Genomic DNA, 19283 nt, shown 5'->3' with positions numbered 1-19283 from the left:
GGCGGGGCCGCAGTCAGACCTGATGTCTGCCCCCAGCTCACCGCTGGGGCCACAGTCAGACTGGTGTGTGCCTTCTCTTCCCCTCTCCTAGGGGCGGGATTCACTGTGGGGTGGTGTGGTCCGTCTGGGCTACTTGCACACTGCCAGGCTTGTGATGCTGGGGATCTGGCATATTAGCTGGGGTGGGTAGGCAAGGTGCATGGGGCAGGCGGGGCGGGCTTAGCTCGCTTCTCCTTAGGTGATCCACTTCAGGAGGGGCCCTGTGGCAGCAGGAGGGAGTCAGATCCGCTGCCGGAGGTTTGGCTCCGCAGAAGCGCAGAGTTGGGTGTTTGCGCGGAGGGAGCAATTTCCCCAGCAGGAACCGGTTCCCTTTGGGATTTTGGCTGGGGGATGGGCAGGGGAGATGGCGCTGGCAAGCGCCTTTGTTCCCCACCAAACTGAGCTCTGTCGTCCGGGGGCTCAGCAGCTCTCCCTCCCTTTGTCCTCCAGCCTTCCCGCTTTCTGAGCAGAGCTGTTAACTTATGACCTCCCAGACGCTAAGTCGCACTTGTTGTGGGAACACAGTCCGTCAGGCCCCTCCGCTTTTGCAAGCCAGACTCGGGGGCTCTGCTTGGCCGGCGAGCCGCCTCTCCGCCCGGGCTCCCTCCCGCCAGTCCGTGGAGCGCGCACCGCCTCGCCGCCCTTCCTACCCTCTTCTGTGGGCCTCTCATCTGCGCTTGGGTCTGGTGACTCCGTTCTGCTAATCCTCTGGCGGTTTTCTGGGTTATTTAGGCAGGTATAGGTGGAATCTAAGTGATCAGCAGGACGCGCGGTGAGCCCAGCGTCCTCCTACACCGCCATCTTCCCCTCCCTCGGGTCCGTCTTTTCCAAAGGGATGGAAGGTCCATGCACTGCTCACATGATGCCTTCTCACTCTCATGGACCCGTTAACGTCTACTTGCCTGGCCCAGGAATTACTTATCTCCTTTCTGTGAAGGTGAAGCTCAGCCTCATTATTGCTAACCCACATGTCAGCCCATTTGTCTCTGGCCCTTAGGTCTCAGCAACTTTGGCTCAGGCCCTATGTCCATGTCCTATGGTAGTTCACAGCCCTTTCTGGGATTTCTGAAAGTCCCTACAAGTTGTAAATATCTCATCTTCTGTCTCCCATGTCTCCATTCTGCACCATATTGGTCTAGACTGAAAATCTAACCTCTTTATCCATTTTCCCCAATACTTTTACTTAACCAAATCATTTGTGAGGGCACTAGACTTTTTTGGAAATTTGGAAGCCGGTGATAAAGGCATCCTGTCACAAAGACTTAAGGTCACTTAGGCACCCCTGTTCTTAAAGAAGTGCTCGGTAGCCACCTGTTGCGGGTCTGCTCACTGGAAAGCAGGCTCTGAGATTGTTTTCCCTCAGAAGGTTTCCTGCATGAGGGCTGGCTCTCTGGGTCCACTCGTGTTGGGAGATGGAAGGAAGGCAGACTGAGCAGAAGGAGAAGCTGGGCTGTGGTACTGTCTCATCAAGGCCTCGTTGACCAGAGGGGATATGCTAAAGCTGGAACGGCCCTGCGAAGTTGTCCCAAGTTGGCTTGGGGGGACTAAGCTTGAGAGCCCTGTGCACACCAGTCACGGGCTGCAGGGCCACAGAAAGGGGTGTTCGCCCTGGCACAAGGGCAGCTCTCTAGAGGTCCATGGGCTGAGGGCTCCCTGCCATGCCCACTCGCCAAAGTTGGGGAATGAGACTTCAGTCCTAAAGGGGGATCTTAGGGTACAGCCCAAAGTCTGCTATACTCCCAGAGGTCTCCACCCCAGCTTCACTCCAGTTTTCCAGCATCTTTTGCTTTCATCCCTTTCTCAGGAGTAAAATAGAATGTTCTCATGCCAGGCACTTTGGCAATTCCTCTACTTTTTGGGCTTTTGCTTTTATCTGTGTCATCAGGATTTCATCTTCCCTGAAAAAGTCTTCTCTAGGTATTTTTTCAAAATACTGCATGTGTGTGTATGTGTGTGTGTGTGTGTGTGTGTGTATACACCAACCGAAGCTTAACACACGTGCACCAAATTCCAATTGTTCCATTTCAGTAACAACAGGGCGCATCATAGGTAAATCGCTGTAATGAGCAGAGGTGGATTTTAGGATTTGAATGATCTAAATTTACAACTTAGCTCCCCTTCTTATGTTCTGGTTTTGGACAAGTCCCTTTGCCTCTTCAAGCCTTGGTTTTTTCACCTGCAAAATGGAGAAATAATGAGCATAAGTACTATATATCACTGTATTTAGTACTAAGTGGGCACCCAATAAATGCTAGATGGCTCTTTTCACACCTCTTTCTGGATCTTTCAACTGCCACCCAGCGGGCCCCTGACTTTATGAATTGGTATCTACTTGACTATGAAATGCATATTCTTTTTTTCTCCACACAAAATTGAAATCCTGCTCCCAAGCAAACAGTCCTGAAGAGGGCCCTTTAACTGTTGTCAACTGCAAAACAGATGTCCAAGTTGGGGAGTGGGGACCAGGTGGGGGCACAAGTTCAAGGACTATTTAGGTAAGAAGTATTAGATCTTCAGTCTTCCTAGTACCCTTTGTTTACTCTTCCTTGCTGATGTATTTTTTTTTCCTTTTAGAGCCAAAAATCAAATGTGTTCCTTGTCTTTGATCACCATTAAGATCATGCCTGAATTGTAGTAAATTTGTACTTTCCCAGCTGGGGCAATAAGCATTATTTTGAAACAATTAAGCACATTTAGGATAAAGCTGTAATAAATTCACACAGCTGTTCCTATAATATTTTGAAATATCTTCAATCTGTTTGATGCTGGAAACCCTAAACACCTCCACGTACTGCAGGTTAAGCAGGAAGTCTCATGTTATTGCTGTATTTGTTGAGCTTTGACTCTAATAGTTTTCAGTTTGCCAAATTAGAAAAAGAAATCATGCAACCCGACCTTTATAATTCCCAGCCATGGAACAAGCTGTCACATCTGGGCTCCCAACCCACAGGACCTTAAGAAGAAGGCAGACTCCTTCTGACAGTACAGTATGAAGATATTGGCAAAGAAATAATTGAAACAAATGTTATTTTTGATTCTTGATAAGATGGCATAGAGTCAGGGAGTCACAGCTGTCCTTCCCTAAGCCCCTCTGGGTGTGAGGGACACAGGCGACCATGTCACCCTTGTATAACCTGAGTGTGCAAATGGAATAGCCAGAAGCACCCCAGGTGGAGTCAGATACAGAATAATGGGCAAACCTTAGAAAAACTGGAAGAATACCAGAATCATAGTGTTTTCAATTCCATATGAAAGAGGTGTTTTCTGTGCACCTGTGCCCACTGAAACCGGCTGGGTGGGTGTGGGAGCAGGTGTGCTCCTCACTGAGGCTCAGGGTGGTCTCCTGCTGCTACAGTGCTGCCAAGGTTCTGCAGCTCCAGCAGAGCTCTCTGCACCCGACGATGCACCAGCCTCAGGACACCTTGTAATCACACCCAGACTCCTACACATCTGCCCGCCTCCGTAAGAGCAGATAACTGCTCACTGGCGAGATCAGGATCTTCTTCATCTACCTCTTATCCTGAACCTCCTATTTCAGGATAGCCTCCCAGGTTACCTCAAGTTCCAAGAAATATAAACCAAACCCTCAGTAAGCAAGCGTTGCCTCTCGTTTGCTTTTGGTGGCTTTTGTTGAGCCCCTGTTGTTTGCAGAGAATAATGAAGAGAGAAATGGAAGACAATCTTTGCCTTTGAGAGACTGAAAATCTACTTTACTTAAAAATTTATTCTCTAACTCTATGTCAAAAAGGATTTGAAAACCAAATTACCAGTTGACGCATATGAATAGCATGCTTTGCTGATCACAGTTTACCTCTAATACCTGAGAGAAGTTTGTTTAATCCATTTTCACATCCTATGTACTATCATAATATACACATCACATCACAATATACTATATATATATAATATGAAGATCAGAGAGAGTGAAGAAGTCAATGTGTGACCATGGTTGCTATGGCTGAGTGTGTAATATGGCCCTGAGCTTCCAGAAAGTCAAGTCAAAAAGGGGAAATACAATACAATTCCTAGTTCTCATTTTTAGGAACATGAATGTGGGTCCTTATGGAAGACAGGGCTCCTCACATGGTGTTTTATACATGGCATATTGAGTAAACTCATATCCTCAACAATCCTTCTGCAGGAAATGTAGATGTGCTTTTATAAAGGTGGCTTCTTTGGTAAAATAAAAAGCTGTTTTATGATTAACTAAGCCATGTAGTTTTCTAGGGGTCTAACTCCATTTAAAGGTAAAAGATTACCCAGAGAATTTACAGTCAATTGATTTTAATTAGAATTAAATGTTTGCTTCTCATTTTTTAAATTAAAAATATGTGACCCTTGAAGAAAGGATAAGAGCAAAACTGAAGGCAGATTTTAATTTAAATTCTCTGAGGAATAAATGACAGGGATGCCCTTGGCTGATTTGATGAGTATGTTTCCCTATTATCATGCATTAATTAACTAATAGTGTTTTGACTTTCTATTTTTATGGTCATCTCCTAATCAAGGAGTGTTAAAGTACAGTCACTATCAGAGATGTTCTAAGACAAGCAGGACACAGAAAAACATCCACTCATAACTTAATGTGGAGCCTCATCAGACTCTGGTTAGGGGTTCTGCTCAGTTGGTTTGCCCATACACAGGCAGTAGAATCTTACCATAACCGCCAGGAATATCTTAATATACTAAAATATGCAGGGGTTTATTAACTCAGAACTCTTTAAAAACATCTCAGGGATTGTTCAGTATGATCAACTTTATCCTCTGGCATGTAAACAGCTTATTAACACAGAATATAAGAACAAATTCTGATGGTTAAATGAAAGAGTGCAGAGAATGAGGGAGAATGAGCACAATAAATCTCCATCTTCTCTAAGAATTGGGGATTACCCTTTTACAGTGTGACTCTTCCAGTCTGGGCTTCATTTTTCTCCTCCTTGTATGATACACATTTTGCTGGTAGTCTTCTGCCTACTCTGTTCTGGACTATGATATCTACTCTTTGTATCAGGGCCCTTTTACAGTTTGCAAAAGTTATTTATACTTGCACCTGGGGATTCTCAAGATTCAATTTAAGTGTTGTCATTGTTATCTGTCTTTTATATATAACTCATGCACCTTCTAAAGCATTCTGTAAAATGCCAAGTACTACTTAATTCCCCCAGTATGCTCTGTTTGCTTGGCATATAGATCTCTTTAATACAGGACTCCTGTTCTCTGCATGAACATTCTACCTGCCATGGTATTGGGAAAACCATATTAAAATTCATTGGAAGAGACACTTTCCCACTTGAGTCTTTGAGCAAACCAAAGTAACACAAGTTGGGGCCCTGAAATTGAAGTTGTTATTTAGTCTATTTTAAAAAGGAGGAGGGGGAGGAGGAAGAGGAGGCAGAGAAAGAGGAGACAGTGGAGAAGGAGAAGGAAAAAGAGAAGAAGAAGAAGAAGAAGAAGAAGAAGAAGAAGAAGAAGAAAGAAAGAAAGAGAAAAGGAAGGAAAGAACGAAGAAAAGAAAGAAGGAGAAGGAGGAAGAAGGAGAAGAATGAGAAAAAAGGAGAAGGAGAAGGAGAAGAAAAAATCATTGGCATGAAAAGAATCATTTCCTAGTTGAGACCAGGCTAATGTGGATCTGCTGCTATCCGAGGCATGGACGCCATGACACTCCTCTCCCCCTGCTCACAGTAGCTCAGGAAGGTGTTCTCATTAAACAGAATTCCCAGACAATGACATTTCATTCCCCCCCAAAATCACACCAAGATTCTTCATAGACTGGTACATTCAGATACAAGAAAAATGCTTTCTAATATTGTTTTTTTTGTGACACTAAATCTACTCATTATCTGTGATAATGAGTAATGAGTAAGTTAACTTAGGGGGTGAGTCATTTGCCAGACAGCCTGAAGAACATTACAGAGAAAACTCCCCTCATGTTCAGAAATGTGAGGGTGGAACACTGAAATCTGAAAGGCAGATATGATTGTATGATTTCCTTGTTGCGTTCTGTCAGTAGAAAAAAGATACTGAGGGGTGCCTGGGTGGCTCAGTTGGTTTAATGTCCAGCTTGGGCTTAGGTCATGATCTCATGGTTCTTGAGTTCAAGCCCCATGTTGGGCTCTGTGCTGACAGCTCAAAGCCTGGAGCCTGCTTCACATTCTGTGTCTCCCTCTCTCTCTCTGCCCCTCCCCCACTCATGCTCTGTCTCTCTCTCTCAAAAATAAACATTAAAAAATTATTTTTTAAAAAAGAAAAAAGATACTGAGATGATTTGACAGGACTCTTTGATTCATTGCTGATTTCTCAACACAAAGATCAGGTGTTCAATAAACAACTAGTGGATGAATGAGTGGATGAATGAATGAAATATGAGGACATTACAAAAATGAGTTCCTTCCTTAACTGCATCCTTAAATCTGCAAAAGATTGCTCATAAATCTCTGATAACCCCCTGGGTGGATCGTGAGTGGGCTTAAGGTAAATGGGCTATAGGAGCAATTTTCAGATATGCATAGGTTGATTTTCTCTGGATGGTGTGTAGGGCTGCAATGAGATGCAGTTTTCATGTGAGGCCTGACATGAAGTGTTTCGAGAAGACAGTGGGGCCTTCAAGGTGAATTCTCAGGTCTAGGGAGAGATTTTGTAGACAGCATCACCGATGAGTGATTTCACTATTACCTTCTAGAGATTTCATTTTATTTTTTAAATCTCTTGCATCTCAGAGGTTTTTTGTTGTTGTTTGTTTCTAATTTAAAGAAATTTCCTTCTTACATGACCAAGATACTTTCAAACTTAGAGGTGAAAAGCAATGGCAGAAGCCCTGGCATTCATACCTTCTGAGTGTCAGCCACAGTGGGATGTGTTTCTTGGCTGTTTCTGAAAATCAGTAGAAGAAAGTGCAGTGTGTATCTATGCGGAAAAATGATGACTGCAGGGACAGACAGGAATTACATAACGACACACTGGGGCATCTCAAGCTATTTGCGTCATCCAAACTCTGCTCTGAAATGAGCTTTGGAGCTGCTGTTGCCCTGCCATTGTGCAGCCAGCATTTGCTTCTAGCCCCTCAGCATGAGCACCACCCGCCTCTTCAGCCCTGGTTAGGGAGCAAGAGATATCCACTGGCCCTGTTATTTCTTCCCTCCCATGGGCTCCACAGTGGATCAGTGTGGTTCCTGGGATCCCTCATCCTTCGTTTACGTGCATCCACAACTGTATCAGTCCTTTGGGTTTGGAAGCCTGGGACTCTCAAATCTCCTCTGTGACTCACCAGCTCTGTAGCTCTCTCACAAACTGCCTGAACTTTCTGAGCCTCCTTCTGCTCCAGAGAAGGGGAAAGATAATGTTGCCTACTGTCATTTGTTTATTATGAACCTTGAATTAAATGCAGTAAAGCATACAGAAACACGCCGTTGTACTCCATGGTGTTGGCTGAATATTGATGAGTGAATAATGTTTAGGAAAATGGATGATTATGCAAGAGCAGAAGTATTAACGTGCTAAGGCAGTAGATTTGCCACTTGGAGGGACAATCTTTGAAGGGTATAGTTCTTGAAAACATTTGGTGTGTGCAAATCAGTAAAGTCTAGTGGTAAACATCCTGGAGAAGGTGAGGATTTAGCAAAAGTTGTAAACCACTGGCTGGTGTGTTAGAGAGCTATACTGGCTAATTCAATATAAGACCACAAAGACTAGAGATATTTTAAACTTCTTTTTATTAAAGAACCGATTGGCTTAACTTATCTTAGGAAAATATTAGAAACTATCATAAATATCAGGTAGGTAAGAGAAGCTCAGAAAGTAACCAGACTATGGTCACCCAAGAACTTATGAGTTTTGTCCATAAAATTGTAATCACCCAAAGGAAAGTACCTAAAGCCAAAATGAGGAGGAAGAGTTGGTTGAGGATGTGTCATTTCCTTGAGATATTAGAAGCTCGGTTCTTGGAGTCAGGGAGACCCAGATACAAATTCTGACTTTGTGCCACTAAACAAGTATATGCCCTTGAGCTAGTTGCATTAGGTCTTTGAGATTAGTTTTATCATCTGTGGACAAGAGACAAGACAAAGGAAGTATTTACAGTCCTCACTTTGTTATAGACAAAGCAAGAAATATGAAATGTTTCCTGTCACTGTTGCCATATGCAATCTTGCTGTTTTAAACCAGCACAAACTAAAGGATCTCAGGAATGTGTGTGACCAGGACTTGTACAACCAGGTATTTCCTCCTACAATGACTGTAGTGCAAAGTTCTGGGTGCAGTCCTCTCTCCCACATTGTCATCTGAATCAAGTAGCATTTCAACATTGTGCTTTTACTAAAAATAAATGAAATGACAGTTTTTCCCACTCATCTGAAAGGTTTTCCAATCAGGATACATTTACTTTTTAGTCCATTCTATAGAGAACTTAGTGTCAGCTGCCAATCCAACAAAGCTGGCGTTTATTCTTTCAATGACATAGAACTCTCTTCATCTAACCATACCTGGAGTTCTGGTTGTGAATCTCCAGATTCATCTCCAGAAACCTCTCATTGTTTTCTTCCATCTTCTCCATAGAAGAAACTGTGTGTGTGTGTGTGTGTGTGTGTGTGTGTGTGTGTGTGTGTGTGTTCCATTAAGGAAGTTAAGTTAGAGAATACCATAACCACCATCTCAGGTCACTCTACATCCTATCTATCCTTTTAGAGCATAAACAACAATAGATGGAGGTGGAAGCTCATGGAACCATTTACAAGATACTGGATTTTTCTTGTGCTCTGATGTTCCAAATAAGGATCAGGTAGTTTGACCCATAGCTGATTCAATAACCAAATTGCACAACAAATCTTACAGGAAAATCTTTCGTGCTTAGAGAATGTTGTGTCTTGGAAAAGAATCCTGCCCAGCCTTTCTCAGCTTGTCTATCAGTCGGGGCCCTATTAAGAGAAAGAAACCAACCGATTACTTTAATGGAGAGAATTTAATATAGCATTGTTATCCAAGTATTAGGGCAACTAAAAAGACAAAAAGATGCTGGCATATCATGGAGCAGCAAATGTGGGGAGCAGCTACCACGTAGACCTGGAGAATAAAAGGAAGAGGCTGGGACCATGAAGACTCAGAGGCTCAGAGGAGGGGCCCACGGACCAGGGTGCAGACCCCTGAGGAGGAGCCATTGCTGGGCCATGTTGGTGTCTCTGAACTTGAGGAGAGTTTCCATGGAATGGTACCCAGATTTTGGAGGACAGGGTGCCAGCTTCTGGTGCAGGTGTCTCTGAATGGAACCAATGAGGCTGGGTCCACGAGGAATGGAGACACCGCACACTGAAGTGAGCTGCTGCTGGCCGGAAGACAGAAGATGTGCTGTCACCAGGGCATCTGATGGAACTGGAGGTCAAATCCCTTTTTTCTGCTCCAGCTTTCCCATTTTCCTCCAGAACCTTCTATTAATGGAGGCTAATAAGGGGCAGTGGGCAAGACAAAAAGGTCCACAGAGTCTGGGGCCCAGCATCAGAAGAATGAGTCCAGAAGAGTGGGTTTGGAGCCAAGGCAATAGGTTAATAAACTGGCACCACTTGCCAGCCCATCACACCTCAGAGGCATTCTTGAAACAGACTGTGTTCATGTGCTCCTTGCTTTGCCACGAACCTTCAGCAATTCCTTCAACATCTTTGGTAGGACAGAGCCTTGACATTAAGTGGACCTGGGACAGGCTCTCTCAACTTCCATGTTTCTATTTCTTTTAAGTCATTAACACAAAACATTTTTATGGCTGTCTATGTGATATGTAAAGATAACTCTCCGCTGTTGGTTTTTCTTTTGTTCACCAGGTAGATGTAGTTTTGCGGTTGTTGTACAGTTTAAACAGCTTGATTTCTTGAAAAAGAGAAGAAACATTATGCCTCTCTGACTTTTCTACTCAAATAGAACTTTTTAATGCAAATGAAAGCGTGATTCAAGCATAAAAACAACCTAATTGCTAATCATATTTTTAATGATCCCTTATTAGAGCAAAATTTAAAGCGAATACAAGCATATTAGAAGCTTTTCTCATGTATCCTTAGTCTGTACCTATCACTCATAAAGCTAACCTTGCATGTCCCTCCAGGATTGAGAGAAACACACACTTTTACTCATGTTGAACCTATTTCCTAAATGCAAACAACAGCCTCAACAGGTGATAAAGTTCTTAAGACCTGCACTGAGTCTTGTCTTTTTTATTATGTTTTGAAAAGGAGACTATTCATTTACTAGTTTCCCTAAGGCTCGAAGCCTGAGCTTTTGTGTGCGAGCACACACATGTGTGTGTGCCTGTGTGTGTGTACCAGTAACTTCATGTCTCGCTTTCCTTAGGCAGAAACTAAGAGAGGGAAAATCTAGGTGTGCCAGCATCAAACACTGCCTGGCTTGGATCAGAGAGGTGAAAAATGTTTCTGTCAACCTCAGCTTGTGAATTTTTAAAGCTAGCATTTGTACTTCCCTTGATTTACAAGGACTGATGGCAAAGAAATCATCCCACAGGAAGAATTAGATATAAAAACGTCCCAGTTCCCAAACATACATCAATAATCCTAGCTTTGCCGCAACATAACGCTTCAGAAAACATTTCTGTGGAACAGTGGAAAGTTGTAGAGGAGCCTTAAAATGGTTTAATTCCAAAGGACTTTAACACAGGGCCTTTGGGCAATAGTTCCCATTTTGTCCTCACCCAGCATGGAAAGCAACAAGGTGTGGCTTCAATCCTGCCAGCTGCAGGTTGTGGGCACCTTCAGGACTGAACTTAAGGTGGGCACTTGCCACTTAAACCTTGCACAGTGTCAGCACCACCAGGCGCTATATGAATGAAGGAAACGGCGGACTCTGTGTGACCGACATCATTACTAAGTTTTGGAGATGAAGCAAATCAAATACAATCTGATCTCCAGATCAGGATTCCTGCAAGAGTAGAAGAAATAAGCATGGGTTTGAGTGAAGCGTCTGGTTCCAGTGCTGGTGTGGGCCAAGCTGAATTGGGTGGGTGACACAGTAGTAACGGAAGGAGCCAGCTCACGACTTCTATCACCTTGTATGTAACATTTGCAGAAGGCCTTCTTGGCTCCAAATGGTAATGCTCACAGCCCTTCTCACTGCTTACTAATGCTTCTGCCTGTTGTTTCTGGAAGCTGGCTTTGTCAACTAAGTTCTGTTCCTCACAGTGTGGTCCCAGACCAGCAGTGTTGCCCAGAAGCCCATTAGAAATGCAGGTTGTCAGGCCCCATCTGGACTTATTGAATCTGAACAAGCTCCTCAGGTGAATCCTGTGCTCATGAAGATTAGCAATGCACATCCAAACCGTCCTCCCCAGTATGTCTGACTTGCCCCACACCACACATTTCCAGGTATTTCCCACAACATTCTGCTTCTGAGTTTTTTCCATCTTTATTGAGATATATTTGACGTAGCGTTACGTAAGTTTAAGGTGTACAACGCGATGGTTTGCTATATGTATGTTTTGTGGCATGATTGCCATGACAGGCTTCATTTATACGTCCATCACCTCTCACAGCTACCATAAAAATATAAAACGAGTCACAAATCTGTGTGCCATCTTATGCAGAAGCCCTGCTAATCTCTGTGTCATTCCAATCTTGGTCCATATGCTGCCAAAATAAGCACTTTGCTTCCATCTGAAGCCCATTTCCTGCTTTCTTCCCATTCCCTAAATGCCACATAAATTCTTCACTGGCCTTCACCTTACCCTGACTTTACCTCTGTCTCTTTTCCCATTAGATAAAATAATAAAGATGGAAGGCAGAAAGGGAGGGAGGAAAGAGAAGGAAAAAAATGAAAAAAGGAAGGTAGGAAGGAAGAAAAATTGGAAAGGGATGTAGGGAAGGAGAAAAGGGGACCTCATTTACAATCATGCCATAGTATGGTTGGGGTTCATTAGATCTATTTCAAACACATACACATATACACATAAATACAGTTGGTCTTTAAGCAATGCAGGAGTTGGGGCACCAACCCCCCACACAATTGAAAATCTGCATATCATGTTGACTCCCCAAGAGTTAACTAAGAGCCTACAGTTCAAGGGAAGCCTTACCAATAACATCAACAGTCGATTAATACATATTTTGTATGCTGTAAGTGTTATATACTGTATTTTACAATAAAGGAGGCTAGAGAAAAGAAAACATCATTAAGAAAAATCATAAGGAAGAGAAAATACATTTGCAGTACTATACTGTAAAATATCCGCATGCAAGTGGACCACACAAACCATTCAAACCCATGTTGTTCAGACATCAACTCTGTATCCCATCCAGTGTTCCCACTTTATTTGTTTTTTTTTTTAATTTTTTTTTCAACGTTTTTTATTTATTTTTGGGACAGAGAGAGACAGAGCATGAACGGGGGAGGGGCAGAGAGAGAGGGAGACACAGAATCGGAAACAGGCTCCAGGCTCTGAGCCATCAGCCCAGAGCCTGACGCGGGGCTCGAACTCACAGACCGCGAGATCGTGACCTGGCTGAAGTCGGATGCTTAACCGACTGCGCCACCCAGGCACCCCGCCACTTTATTTTTTTTTAAGTTTATTTATTTTGAGAGAGAGAGAGAGAGAGAGGGAATGGGGAAGGGGTAAAGAGGGGGAGAAAGAGAATCCCAAGCAGGCTCTGCACTGTCAGCACAGAGCCTGACACAGGGCTCAAACTCACAAACCATGACATCATGACCTGAGCCAAAATCAAAAGCCAGACGCTTAACCAACTGAGCCACCCAGGCATTCCTCACTGTTTCCACTTTATGTTTTTTTATATATGAAATTTATTGATAAATTGGTTTCCATACAACACCCAGTGCTCATCCCAAAAGGTGCCCTCCTCAATACCCATCACCCACTCTCTCCTCCCTCCCACCCCCCATCAACCCTCAGTTTGTTCTCAGTTTTTAACAGTCTCTTATGCTTTGGCTCTCTCCCACTCTAACCTCTTTTTTTTTTTTTTCCTTCCCCTCCCCCATGGGTTCCTGTTATGTTTCTCAGGATCCACATAAGAGTGAAACCATATGGTATCTGTCTTTCTCTGTATGGCTTATTTCACTTAGCATCACACTCTCCAGTTCCATCCACATTGCTACAAAAGGCCATATTTCATTTTTTCTCATTGCCACATAGTATTCCATTGTGTATATAAACCACAATTTCTTTATCCATTCATCAGTTGATGGACATTTAGGCTCTTTCCATAATTTGGCTATTGTTGAGAGTGCTGCTATGAACATTGGGGTACAAGTGCACCTATGCATCAGTACTCCTGTACCCCTTGGGTAAATTCCTAGCAGTGCTATTGCTGGGTCATAGGGTAGGTCTATTTTTAATTTTCTGAGGAACCTCCACACTGCTTTCCAGAGCGGCTGCACCAATTTGCATTCCCACCAACAGTGCAAGAGGGTTCCCGTTTCTCCACATCCTCGCCAGCATCTATAGTCTCCTGATTTGTTCATTTTGGCCACTCTGACTGGCGTGAGGTGATACCTGAGTGTGGTTTTGATTTGTATTTCCCTGATAAGGAGCGACGCTGAACATCTTTTCATGTGCCTGTTGGCCATCTGGATGTCTTCTTTAGAGAAATGTCTATTCATGTTTTCTGCCCATTTCTTCACTGGGTTATTTGTTTTTGGGGTGTGGAGTTTGGTGAGCTCTGTATAGATTTTAGATACTAGCCCTTTGTCTGATATGTCATTTGCAAATATCTTTTCCCATTCCGTTGTTTGCCTTTTAGTTTTGTTGGTTGTTTCCTTTGCTGTGCAGAAGCTACCACTAAACCAGCCCTACAACTGTTTCCACTTTAAAATGAAGCAGTTACTTTCATACACTGTTGAAGTGAATGTTAATTGGTGCGATAATTTGGAGGGCAATTTGGCAATATCAATTCAAATTTTTTAAATGGGCATTCTCTTTGATCTGGCAATTTCAGAATTTATCCTACAGAAATACTTGCATACATGCACAAAAATGTATGTATCTGTTGAAGGGTTGTTTTAATAGCAAAGAAGCTATAAATAGCCTAAAGGAATCAATAAGAGCTGTTTTGAAAAATCAACATGTATCTCTGTAGCGGAATACTATCCTGGCATTGAAGATGAAAAGAATTAATGAAGATCTGTGTGTGCTTATGTGATGAGCTCTCTATATTATCAACTAAGAAAATGTACAGAACAATAGGGATGCTATGATCCCATCTGCATGTTATTTTTTAGTGCATGTGTGTGTATGTGTATTCATGAAACAGTTAATAACTTTATTTACATCCAATGGAATATTCTACAGCCATTAAAAATACTATTTTGGCAGAATTTTAAGTAATTTGGGACATTTTTATGATATAGTGCTGGGTAACAAGAAGGATAAGATATTGGTGTCAAGGTTTTTCACCCTCACCTTTCTCGAGTATTTCCCAAGGTTATTAAATATTAAATAGTCTAAAAATATCGTTACTTTATCTATAATAGCTTATTCTTGGGTTTTAGGCTTTCAGTTTTTTTCAACTCATGTATATAAGGTAAATATTTTTTTACCTAATGGTGTTTTCAAACATTTCAAACAATTTAACTTTCCTAAGATAAGTGTCTTGCAATTACTGGTTTATAGGATATGACCTTTTATTATAATTACTGGTTCATAGAATGTGACTCCTGATATTTATTGCCAAATTGGTTTTTACGATCCACAAAGATTTTTAATGTAATATCTTCAATTCTTGATAATGTGATTGGTTATTAAAAGTCACCATTTATTCAACAAATTTTAACAGATTTCTTTTTTTTTTAATGTTTATTTATTTTTGAGAGAGAGAGAGAGAGAGAGAAACAGAATCTGAAGCAGGCTTCAGGCTCTGAGCTGTCAGCACCTAGCCCAATGTGGGGCTCAAACCCAGGAACATGAGATCATGACCTGAGCCGAAGTCAGATGCTTAAAGGAATGCCTGAGCCACCCAGGCACCCCATTATTCAACAAATTTTTATTTTAATGTCTTTAATGTTTATTTATTTTTGAGAGAGAGAGAGAGAGACAGAGTGTGAGCAGGGGAGGGACAGAAAGAGGGAGACACGGAATCTGAAGCAGGCTCCAGGCCCTGAGCCAGCAGCACAGTGCCCGATGCAGGACTCGAACTCATGAACCTCAAGATCATGACCTGACCTGAAGCCAGACACTTAACTGACTGAGCCACCCAGGAGCCCCTCAACAAATTTTAAAACTTGGGATAAAACAGTTGTTAATGCCTTCTGTGTGCCAAGATCTCTTAAAAGCACTATGCACACCATTACAAATAATACATGATTCCTACCTTTGCTACTTAAAGCGTGATCCTGGGCCAGCATGCTTAAATACTTCATTACACTCTGATGGGATTCATAGAATAGAATCATAGAATATGATAGAATAGTCTTAGAGTACCATGGAACTATCATAGAATAGTCTTAGAGTACCATGGAACACAGCATGCCTACAGTATAATTGTGATAAGAATAAGAAAGGGACTAGATTCTTACACTTCCCTTTGACTCTTCCACTCCCACATTCTGACTAAAGAGTGGTGTTAGTTTGTGATAGGGAAAAGCTCTTCTTGCTGTGATCAGAGTTAAACCATTACCTGCATTTGACTATAACAAGGAAGTAGAAAAGAAATTCACCCTAGTTTGTCGTGTCAAGGTTTGGCACCATTTATATATTTCACAGATTCAGAAGGTGATAAGCCTCCTTCAAGGATACATACTTTCATCCTGAATCTATAACCAAACCTGACCTTCTAACACCATTTCTCCCTGGCTGCTCAGAATAGAAAAATGGTTATCTAGCCTTCAGAGCATTTGTCCTAACCTCCAAAAAAAAAAAAAAATCTCCAAGGAAATAGAACAGCTCAGCCTCCACAAATAGCACTTGCTACTCTCTTGATATTCCCTAGGTCAAGAAATTCTAAATTGAAACATTATAATTAGGCTGATTAAAAGAAGCTGCCAATGTTTCGCTGCTCTTTAACCTGTGAAAGTGGCAATTTCATATGGTTCAACTAAAACCTGCAATTTAATTCTTCCTGTGTCTTCCCAAGTGTATCCCAAGACAACCCATATATTAGACCTAATTGAAACTTTATTTCACACCAAGTGGTTTTTGCAGAAACAAAGAAAAGAAGACAAAATTATTAACATGGGCTTATGCTTGGTTGTCACTTCCCAGTCAGATCATCAGTAAGATAAAATTAGAATACAATATTTCCTGAAATGAAGGAAAAAACGATTTCCTGCTTAGTCAAAAAAGAGACTTGTAGCAAACCCAGCAAACTACCAAACAAACTGTAATTCATAATCTTCAACCTGAGCAAGGCTGGTGTCTTCCTCTTGAAACAAACATGATGCTGAGAATGTGTTATGAATACAAGATTATTACCAACCCAAATCTGTGCACCAGGTCTCCAGGGAGAAGGAAAGGGAAGAGGGGAGAGAGAGAAAGAGAGTGCTTTAGTCTGAAACTGATGGAGGTCCCTTTCCTATGACTCTTATCAGATTTAAACTCATGTTGTAAAAAAGCAAATTTAGTAATTCTGCAGAGGGTGCTGGTATGCGAAATGATGCCTCAGAGCTTGGTAAGCTGGCCTGATTGCATAAAAGCCTCAGAACTCTGTCAAAAGAGAATTCGTAGCTTTAAATGCTTTTTGGAGTCTTGCTATTCAAAGTGTGATCCAGAGTTCCAGTCATTGCTTCTCAAACTCTCAAGTGCCTACAAATGACTTGGGATTTTGTTTTATGGTGGGAAGGGTGCTTTCTTGTTTTTGTTGGGTTTTTTTTCCTTTTTGGTTCAAAAACTTTTGTTCTTTATTAAGAGTATAAACCGTTTTCTAGAAATTGTTGACTTCGGCTAGTGTGAATGAATATGTGAAGGAACTGTGATCTTTTCTCTTTTTCTTTTTCTTTCTTTTTTTTTTTGTCACCATGATAAGTATACTCTTTAGTCCCCCTCACCTATTTCACCCATCCCCCTGCCCTCCTCCCCTCTGGTAACCATCAGTTTGTTCTCTATAGTTAAGAGTCTGTTTCTTGGGGCGCCTGGCTGGCTCAGTCAGATGAGCATGTGACTCTTGATCTCAGGGTCCTGACTTCAAGCCCTATGTTGGGTGTAGAGATTAGTTAAATAAAAACTTAAAAAAAAATCTGTTTCTTGGTTTGTCTCCCTCTCTTTTTCTCTTTTTTCCTTTGCTCCTTTATTTTGTTTCTTATATTCCACATATGAGTGAAATCATATGGTATTTGTCTTTCTCTGACTGGCTTATTTTGCTTAGCATTATACTTTCTAGATCCATCCATGTTGTTGCAAACAGCAAGACTTCATTCTTTTTTCTGACTGAATAATATTTCATTATATATATAATATATACAATTATGGATAAATATGGATATATATGTACATATATTTACATACGACATCTTTATCCATCCATCGATGGATACTTGAGCTGTTCCATTACTTTGGCTATTTAAATAATGCTGCAGTAAACTTAGGGATGCATGTATCCCTTTGAATTAGCGCTTTTGTATTTTGGGGGTAAATACCCAGTAGTGCAATTACTGGATCATAGGGTAGTTCTATTTTCAATTTTTTTAAGAACCTCCATACTGTTTTCCACAGTGGCTGCACCAATTTGCATTCCCACCAACAATGCACAGGGTTCCTTTTTCTCCAAATCCTTGACAACACTTGTTGTTTCTTGTGTTTTTTTATTGTAGCCATTTTGACAGGTGTGAGGTGATAGCTTATTGTAGCTTTGATTTGCATTTCCCTGATGATGAGTGATGTTGAGCATCTTTTCACGTGTCTGTCCGTCATCTGTACGTCTTCTCTAGAGAAATGTCTGTTCGTGTTTTCTGCCCATTTTTTAATTGGATAATTTGTTTTTGGGTGTTGAGTTGTATAACTTCTTTATATATTTTGGATACTAACCCTTTTATCGGATATGTCATTTGCAAATTTCTTCTTCCGTTCAGTACCTTGCCTTTTATTTTTATTTTTTTAATTTTCTTAATGTTTATTTATTCTTGAGAGAGAGAGAGACAGAGCATGAGCAGGGGAGGGGCAGAGAGAAAGGGAGGCAAAGAATCCAAAGCAAGCTCCAGGCTCTGAGCTATCAGCACAGAGCCCAAAGCGGGCTCAAACTCACAAACTGCAAGATCATGACCTGACCTGAAGTCAGATGCTTAACCAACCCAGGCGCCCCTGTTTGTTTTTAAGTTTGTTTCTTTGTTTGTTTGTTTGTTTGTTTAGACAGGGATAGAGAGAATCTCAAACAGGCTCTGCGGGACTTGATCTCATGAACTTCTAACACCATGTTGAATAAAAGTAGTGAAAGTGGACATCCTTGTCTTATTCCTGACCTTAGGGGAAAAGGTCTCCATTTTTCCTCACTGAGTATGATGTTTGCTGTGGGGTTCTCGTATATGGTCTTTATTATGTTGAGGTATGTCCCCTACAACCCTACTTTGTTGAGAGTTTTTATCATGAATGGATGTTGTACTTTGTCAAATGCTTGGTTTTTATCCTTTCTCTTATTGATATGATATATCATGTTGATTCATTTGCAAATATTAAACCACCCTTGAATCCCAGGAATAAATCCCACTTGATCATGGTGAATGATTTTTTAAAATGTATTGTTGCATTCATTTTGCTAGTATTTTGCAACTATTTTTATCAGATATATTGGCCTATAGTTCTCTCTTTTGTGTGGTGTCTTTATCTGATTTTGGTATCAGGGTAATGCTGACCTCATAAAATGATTTTGGAAGTTTTCCATCCTCTTCTATATTTTGAAAGAATTTGAGAACAGGTAGTAACTCTTGTTTAAATGTTTAGTAGAACTCACCTAAAGCTGTCTGGTCCTGGACCTCAGTTTGTTTGGGGTCTTTGTTATTACTGATTCAATTTCGTTGCTGGTAATTGGTCTGTTCAAATTTTGTATTTCTTCCTGCTTCAGTTTAAGGAGGTTATATGTTTCAAGGAATTTATCCATTTCTTCTAGGTTGTCCAGTTTGTTAGCATATAATTTTTCATAATATTCTCTTACAATTATTTGTATTTCTGTGGTGTCAGTTTTCTTTGTCCTCTTTCATTAGTGATTTTGTTTATTTGAGTTCTCTCTTTTTTTGTTTTTTTTTTTGTTGTTGTTGTTGTTATTGACTCTAGCTGGAGGTTTATCAATTTTGTTGATCTTTTCAAAGAACCAGCTCCTGTCTTCATT

The 19283-nt window shown here is 41.4% G+C and overlaps 1 protein-coding gene and 1 non-coding gene across 3 annotated transcripts in view; one reads left to right on the top strand and one right to left on the bottom strand.

Moving 5' to 3' along the window:
- The window catches only part of NEK11 (NIMA related kinase 11), a 275516-nt gene that overhangs the window by 236739 nt on the left and 19494 nt on the right, over positions 1 to 19283 (top strand). The gene's annotated exons all lie outside the window — the stretch shown is intronic.
- Positions 11565 to 11667, bottom strand: LOC122492486. Its single transcript, XR_006299667.1, has one exon. It is a non-coding gene; the product is annotated as a U6 spliceosomal RNA (small nuclear RNA).

The sequence above is a fragment of the Prionailurus bengalensis genome, chromosome C2 (genome assembly GCF_016509475.1).
Source record: "Prionailurus bengalensis isolate Pbe53 chromosome C2, Fcat_Pben_1.1_paternal_pri, whole genome shotgun sequence".
Classification (NCBI taxonomy): domain Eukaryota; kingdom Metazoa; phylum Chordata; class Mammalia; order Carnivora; family Felidae; genus Prionailurus; species Prionailurus bengalensis.
This window is presented reverse-complemented; position numbering and strand designations above follow the sequence as displayed.